The sequence below is a fragment of the Dipodomys merriami genome, unplaced genomic scaffold (assembly GCF_024711535.1).
Source record: "Dipodomys merriami isolate MVZ:Mamm:240054 unplaced genomic scaffold, mDipMer1.0.p SCAF_671, whole genome shotgun sequence".
Lineage (NCBI taxonomy): Eukaryota > Metazoa > Chordata > Mammalia > Rodentia > Heteromyidae > Dipodomys > Dipodomys merriami.
This window is the reverse complement of record NW_027206259.1, coordinates 496,635-505,727: the sequence shown is the minus strand read 5'-3', so window position 1 is coordinate 505,727 and position 9,093 is coordinate 496,635.

The window sequence follows — 9,093 nt, the reverse complement described above, 5'->3', positions numbered from 1 at the left end:
GCATTATTTACCATAACTAAGATAGGGGACCAATCTAGACATATTCTTGATTGGATCAAGAAGACGTGATATATATACACAATGGACATTGCCCCATTTGTTAGGAAATGGAAAGATTGGAAAAAATTATATTAAGTGAAGTAAGTCCCAAAGTGAGTCCCAAAGAAACATATATCCCATGGTTTCCCTTATTTGCAATAACTAATATATGTCTGAGACAAACAGAAACTGTCAAACAGGTTGTTGTTTGGAGAAATGAATCCCAAGATACGGATTCAAAAGTTTTTTTTTCTTTCTTGTTATAGTTTTCAACATGTTTATAAGATGATTTGTTTGTTGCTTTGTATGTACTTCCCCCAGGCTATAAGTGCTGCTTTCACTGTATTTGATGTTGATATAATTTTTGGAGGGAATGGGAAAAACAAACTGTTTAAATAGGTTTATAGGTGGATGCATTTTACAACAATGAGATGTATTAGATGTTATGTCGATAAACGAACTTTACAACTTTGGTGGAGTGTGCGGAGAGGTTGTGAGGATGGTGGTGGTAGAGGGATGTGTGGATGAGGGGAAGAGGGGAAGATGGTATCGGGAAATAAAGAAGGAGGAAACAATTGTAAACCCTCTGTAAGATACTTTCACAATAATAATAATAATAATAGATATCCATTTAAGTGTCTAAATATTTACATTAAATCCCATAAATTATATTCCTTCAATTTAGTGGCTAAAGTGTTCTGCAATCTAGGTATTTTTAAAAGAAATATTGTATGTTGTTTCCTTGGTGACGACATAATTGATAGACTTAAAATTTTCCTAAAACATGGCGGTCTGAAATGAGCTACAAGTTCTTGGGTTTGCATGCAAATCTTTTGGACAGCACTAATGTTTTAATCTTGAATGCTATTTGATTGGTAATTTTTTTTTCATTTTTTTTTATTTGTGAACATACTGTACAGAGGGGTTACAATTACATGGGCAGGATAATGCGTACATTTCTTACCAAGCATTGCAGCCTCCTCCTTTGTTTACCCTTCACATCCCTTCCCAGCCTCCCCTCACGCCCCCAATCCCAATCCTTCTCCTCCCTCCCCCCCACCCCGTACCGACGTTGTAAAGCTCTTTTGGGACTGACAACTTGTACTTCTCATTGTTGCAACAGGTCCACCTGTATCCTTAAACGACTTGTTTTTCCCCATCTCCTCCACAAGTTATACTGACATCAAATATAGTGAAAGCAGGGGTTATACTGTGGGGGAAGGACATACAAAGCAACAAAGAAATAATCTTATAAATGCGTTAGAAACACATGCATGAAAGAAAAAAAAACATTAAAATACATATCTAGGGGTTCATTTTCCTAACATCACATTATCTGAGCTTTTCCGCATGACTCATACATATACTAGATATTGCAAATAAGGGAAACCATGGGACCTATGTTTCTTTGGGCCTGGCTTACTTCACTTAATATAATTTTTTCCAAGTTTTTCCATTTCCTAACAAATGGAGCAATGTCATTCTTTCTGATGGAGGCATAGAATTCCATTGTGTATATATACCACATTTTCTTGATCCATTCATCTCCTGAGGGGCATCTGGGTTGGTTCCATATCTTAACTATGGTAAATAATGCTGCAATAAACATTGATTGGTAATTTTTACAGGCTTTCATAGTATGAGAAGAAAAACAAAAAGCCATAGGACTATTTTTATCAGTTCCATTTTTGTATTAATTTATTCAAACACATACACACATACAAACACACAGATATACACATGTGTAGTATGAAGACCCAGTCAGTCTGAAAGAAAATATTTTAATAGGAATTCCATAAAATATTTAGTCTGCTGAGATCTGCTTAGAATTTCTTGAAATATCTAATTATTTCCACCCTTGGACAAATCATTATCATTGGTGAAAATGTTGCCATTTGAATTTAGAATGCCGCAGAAAGACCTATGTGTTAAAGAAAAAATACTTTCCACTTCCTCCGAGATTGTGGAGAATACCTGAATAGTTCTTCTGGAGATTAGGTTTTAGAGTGAAACCCATGAGAACATAGCCTCTCACATACTTTTCTCTTTTATCTTTAAATCATTCTAGGTAAAAAACATTTCTCTTTGACATACTTCCCACCTTGACATTGTCTTGTCACAGCCCTCCAAAGCAATAAAACCAACTGAACATACACTGAAACCTTCAGACTTGTAAATCTGAGTAAGCCTTTCTGCTTAATAAATGGACAATATCACTTATTATGGTAGGTTATAAAGCTAACACAGAAGTCTAGTCTTTGTAACAATGTAGACTGTATTAAAATATACTTCATTATAAAATATCTAATTCCATGTTGTATTTTGTGTTTTTGTTTCTGTTGATCCTAGGGCTTAAACTCAGGGCCTGGATGGTGCTTTTGTGTTCAAGGCCAGTGCTCTACATATAAGTTGAACTGGAACTTCATTTCCCCTGGTGGTTAATTGGAGATAAGAATTTAATGAAGTTTCCCACTTAGGCTAGCTTCACACTGTTATGTTCAGATCTCAATCTCTTAACTAGCTAAGATTACATACTTCAAATTCCAGTTCCCAGCCAAGTTGCATATTTTGTGTAATTCCAATTCTCAGCATTGTATAGATTCTCCTACTACAATATGAAAAAACAGAATCTACTAATGATATTTGTAAAGTATAAAATGAAGGAATTATTTTCATTCTTTACAAAATCAATGCAAAATCTCTGCTAAAATATTAATATTTTACTGTACCTTTCCTGCAATCAGTTTGATATAGTTTTATAATTATCAGGCCAAGTTTCTCAACATTCTACTGGAGAATTACGATTTCATGCATGCATGCATATGCATATGTGTATATAGATATCCAAATATCTTCCCTAGTGGATCATCAGAATTGAAACTGCTTTGTTTTGCTGTTCAGCTGTTGAACCTGGTCGGCTCATTCTGTGACAATACCTGTCCTCTTTCTCAACATTCCTTTATTTACTACACCATCAGCCTTCTAAAATAAGGTTCATTTCTTGGAGAAGGTTACCAGTCAGCCCAAGCAATATCTACCCAGAGGGTTTTAATAAATCAAGCTTTAAGATAGTAAGATAACATGAAGTGACAACTACAAAATTTCTACAGAGACCTAGAAAGTTATCAAAATTATATCTGACATTTTTCACATTTCTGCCTTCGTTCTCTTCTCATACTTAAGAAAGCACTGACTAACACTATAAATATATTGCATTTATAAATTAAGGATTAGTGTTTTTTTCCAGCCTGAAGTCTTCTTTTCCATGGTTTTTGACATAAACTTTTGGGAGTTTTTTTTTTATTGTTATGGGATTCCATTCCAAACAAGCCATGTATATCAAGAAAGCCAATGTTTTCAACTCAGAGTACTAAACATAAGAGGGAGAAAATTAAGGTTAGGTATATATGTTAAGCACAAATACAGGCAATATCCAGACATTTTGAAATTGTATACCTTTACTAGATAAAGTGGCTCAAACCTATAATCTTATGTACTTGGGAAACAAAGATTAGAGAATTCCAGTTCCAGGCAAGCCCAGACAAAAAAAGAAGTTTCAGAAACTCTAACCATTTGCTCGGTGCAATGTTTTCTTGCCTGTGTTAGGAGGATCACAGTCCAATAAGGCCCACGCATAGTGATTCTACCTCAAAATAAGTAATCCAATTACAATTTGCAGGTAGGACAGTAGTAGAGGTGTTGTTTCACAAATACAGGGTTTTGGGTTCAATCTTCCCGTACCACTAGGAATTTAAATGTGTGCCAGGGTAAGAACGGCATGTCTAAGGTCAAGACTTCATGCTGGTTTTACAAGCTCTAATAAAAACTTTACCTCTTTTGTTAATTTTGAAAGTATAGTCATAATTTCCATGGCCAAACCAAATAATTTCCTATTAGAGATTTTCTTTTATCCACTAAGGAATATGTTATTTGTTGGATACTTTCCCACTGAAGTCATATTAAAATCGAAAACTCGTTCACTGCATGTGGATACAGTATCTCAAAGGTAGCATTTAAGTTGAATTCTCCTCCAAGAGAAGCAGAAGGAATTGAATATACTAAGGAAAGAGGTCTCAGAAGAAGCCAATTCTTATCTTGGAGTTCTAGTTCCACCAACTCAGAGGCAAAGTATTTACATTATTAACGCTACCCAATCTGTGGTAGTTTATTATTATAATTACTAGAAAACATGAGGAATCTATAAGACATGAAAAGTCATTGACGCTTGGGGTCCATGACTCATCTCTATAATTCTAGTGTTTAAGAAGGATGAGACTTGAGGGATAATGGTTTTCAGGCTGGTAGGAAAGTTCATGAGGTTCTATCTCCAAATAACTACATGGTTCTTATTGTAGATTTACTACTATTAGCAAACAAACTGAGAACATGAGGTATGTTCAAGCCCCAAACTGGGAGAAAGAAAAAATTCTTAGAAGAATACTATGAGAAACAGAGTTATGAATAGGAAAGCACAAACAAAAAACATAAACTTATTGATATAGACAAAGCTTCCCAATGTGAAATATGGCACAAAATGTAATATTTAGGGTTTTCCTTCTTATATAGTAGAAACAAATGGTATGTCTACTTGAAGAAACTAAAGTGTAAAACTGTATGCAATAAATAATGACATTACTTTATATTTCCATAATTTAACTTGTTTCCCCACAAATTTATAGAATAGTATAGCTATGGAAAAATCAATAAATATTGCATTTTCATATAGGATTACATATCCTTGCAAGTGTTGTCTAAAATTGATCTACATTAAAATCATTGTCATTGATATCCTTCTCAAGATTCCAAATGCTTATAATTTCAGCAGACCTTCCAAAAAACTCATATCCCATACATAATTTTTAGTTTGTTCATGCATTCTTAGGAACATAAACATATGGCACAAAATATTAATTACCTTTATCTGCTGTCATTAATTTATTATAACTAATACAATTAAGTAAATACCCTGAGAGAAAGAAGATTCTTCCTTCTAAATACATGCTTGCAGGCACACACACACAAACCCCCCCCACACACACACACTCATACTCACATATTTACCAATCTATCTTAGGTTAGATTCCTGACATTGGGTATGAGAAAATGATCTATCTAATAATAAACTTCCTTGCCCAGTCATAATATACATTCATAATTCCACACATACAAAAAACTAGATCATTCAAAATAATGAGATTATTTAACAGAACCACCCAGCTCCTAAGCCCTCTAATCCCTGATTTCATTCATTCATGACAATGCATTTTTCATATCACATTTAAAAACGTTTTGAGTCTCTCTGATCAGCAGCAAATGTGCTATCATATAATAGAAAATGTAGGTAAAATTACTTGTCCCTAGGTAATCTTTAATATATCTTAAAGAGTTCTATGTCCTTCTTGCAGAGCCTGTTCCTGGTATTTTGCCCTAATGTCTAATATTAAGTTACACAGAACATACCATATTCCTTAATTCATTTTCCCTAAAGGTTATGCTATGTAGTTGACTCTGATTTTTTGCTTATTCTAAATTAAATTTTCTCAACCAGTTGAATTATTGTTTATGTTACGCCTAAAACATTTGAAATATCAAAAAGAACTAGAAATTCACCTTGGCAATGATTTCTGAATGGCAGTTATGTTTGTGGGGAGTTAAAGGACTTGAATTATCTAGAGTGCCTTAAAACTGGCACTGTTATTTAAGGACTGATCACGTAGTAAGCTTTTAAAGTGTGTCTTCTTATTTCATGTAGGACAGTAAAAGTATGCTTTTCATCACATTCTTGCCTGCACAGAACTAGAATTATTTCCTTTGTAGAGTTTGTACTGAAAAGTCTGACTTAAAGAGGCACAATAAAGAACTAAATAACTCCACTACAGACTAGCAACCACCTTTTGAGGTACGGATTATAAAAAGAACCATGAATTTGACCCAGAAATGCCACAGAAAAGAAAACAATTGCCAGGCAACTAAAACATATATAATCCTTGGGCAAGCCACAGGAATTTTCTCTGGATACATCAACCAAACACTAGGTGGCCATACGAGACACGGTGACTCAGTGGCCAGGTGGTACCCATCAATAACAAGTCAGTATTAATAATAACCAATCATGTATGTGTAGCTTAATTTGCTTAAAATATTAGCCAATCATATAATTTCTCATGTAACATTCCCTTAAGGTTGTTTATTCAATACTATAAAAACTGTACTGATTCTATGCTCGGGGCCTCTTAGTGTCACCAGTTACCGAGTGCATGGAGGACCAAGCTTGAATTTGCAAATAAACCACTCTTGTCACTTACATTGATCTTGGGTTTCTGGTGGTCTTTGGAGGAGGTATAACAGGTGGGGGGCTCATCCGGGATAAACCCATAAACCCACCCAGATACCTGATCAGAGAGTAGCAAAGAATGGCTGGTAAGTTAAGGCATTGCCACTTTGTAACTCTCTGGGGTCTTTATGTCCTGCAGGATTGGTATTGGAGTTGGCAAAAAGTCCTGTCGGATAAGGCAGCCAACTGGACTGGTGGGAGAGGTCCCCCGGTTCCCCGGGAAGGTAAACTATCCACTAGTGTGGACACTTGGGCCTGTTTGTTGTCAGAAACTTTCTTTCCGATAGTTTACAAGGGAGACTCTCCACTAGTGAGGACATTTGGGATTTATCCTGTCTATAACCTTCACTTTCTGTCTGACAGTCTACCATGGGCATGATGTTAAATGTGTGTCTTATCCTAATGTCTGTGTGTTTGTAATGTGAGTATTATGAAACTTTCCTCACTCAGGTTCATCTGGAGATGGATGTCAAGAGACTCTGTCTCCCTTTGAGGCTGTTAGTCTTCGCTTTGTTTCTTTGTCCAATAATAACTACTTTCTCTTTCAGACCCCCTTATTTTTCCACCTCGAAGGGTGAAATCTGGCCTAGAAAGATTGGCCCACGTGAAGCAAAGCTGGGGTCAGGTAATCTATTGGATGCCACTGCTAGAATATCGCAAAGTGTCTCTGTCTACCCCTTTGGGATCTTAGACAAACCAGCTAGTCCACACTTTACACCTTGGGACATTGTTAGCTCTGTCCTTAACATTCTTTAAATTAGTGGTTAGGAAGGTAAGGGGAGTGTGAGGTGAATTCTGGTTCTGACCCATTTCAATGTATATCAATCCACACATAAACCAGAGGAAAGGAGAAAATTAATTACAATTGTCACAAAAAGAAATAGCCGATGCTTTCAGCAATTTGGGATATGACCACAACTCAAAATGTCCCAAGGAGTAATAAAGCCCCATGGAAAACATTCGAACAAAACTTCTTGGGTGCAAGGGGTCACAGCAGTTAAACGATACTCATGGACCACCCAAAGAACAGTGGATCTGGTGACGGGACGAGTGTCTCACTCATTTTTAGTTATCCCAGAGAGCCTTTATCCCTTATTAGGAAGAGACTTGTTGACTAAGGTCGGGGCACAGATTCACTTCTATCCAGAAGGCTTCCAGGTGACAGATGCCCAAAGGAGACCAATACAAGGGCTGACTCTGAGCCTGGAAGACGAGTACCGGTTGCACCAATCACATCAGGCTCCTCACCAAGAAATCACCTACTGGCTGGAAAGGTATCCAGAAGCCTGGGCAGAGACTGAAGGAGTGGAACTAGCGAAGAATAGACCAGCTCTATTCATTGAGGTAAAGCCAGGAGCTGACCTAGTCAGAGTCTGGCAGTGCCCTATATCCATGGAGGCACGGCTGCGAATAACACCCCACATTAGGTGTCTGCTAGAACTGGGTATACTGCGGCCCTGTCAGTCGGCATGGAACAGTCCCCTGCTATCCGTCTGTAAGCCCCACTCCAATGAATATAAGCCAGTGGAGGACTTAAGGGAGGTAAACAAATGGGTAATGGACATTCACCCTACTGTACCCAACCCCTACACACTCCTGAACACCCTTCCTCCTGAAAGGCAGTGGTACACAGTATTAGATTTTAAAAATGCCTTTTTCAGACTACCCTTGGCAGCTAAAAGCTAAGATCTCTTCTCCTCTGAGTGGACAGATGTAGAAAGAGATATTAATGGACAGCTGAACTGGAAAAGACTTCCTCAAGGATTTAAAAACTCACCAACATTCTTTGACCAAGCCCTGCATGAGGACTTAGGTGAGGCTAGGGGAAGCCACCCTAGCTTGACTTTGTTGCAATATGTGGATGACTTATTAATTGCTGCTAAAACTGAAAGAGAATGCATTCGAGGAATGGAGGATTTACTCCAGACTTTGGGAAGCCTTGGTTTCTTGAGTGTTGGCCAAGAAAGCTCAAATCTGCAGATCAGAGGTAACTTATCTGGACTATTTATTGAAAGGGGGGCAGCAGTGGCTTACAAAAGGAAGAAAAGAAATTGTCCTTAAAATTCAAACACCCCAGTCTCAGCACCACGTAAGAGAGTTTTGGGGCTCAGCAGCCTTTTGTTGTCTGTGGAATCCTGGGTTTGCAGAGTTGGCTAAACCCCTTTATGAGGCTACCAAAGAAAAGCAGCTGTTTTCATGGATGGAGTAGGTTGAACAAGCCTTTGAACAGATAAAAACTGCCTTATTGTCAGCCTCAGCATTAAGACTCCCTGATACAGCTGAACAATTTAATTTGTATGTGGATGAACATAATGGGATTATGAAAGGAGTCCTAAGCCAATATCTAGGCCCGTGGAGCAGACCAGTAGCCTACTTATCAAAGAAATTAGACCGGTGGCAGCAGGATGGCCACCATGCCTGAGAATGAAAGTGGCTACTGCTCTAATGGTAAAAGATGCAAATTAACTATAGGGCAGGAACTGTATGTGACCACGCCCATGCTATTGAGAGTGTGTTAAAGCAGCCACCAGATCGATGGCTCAGCAATGCCTGACTAATCCATTACCAAGGACTGCTACTCAGTCCTCTCAGAATTAATTTCCTGGTTCCCTCAGCTGTCAACCAAGCGATTTTTCTACCAGATCCAGACCTAGACATGTCACTACATGATTGCTCAGAGATCCTGGCGCAAGTCCGTAATATCCAAGAGAACTTAAGAG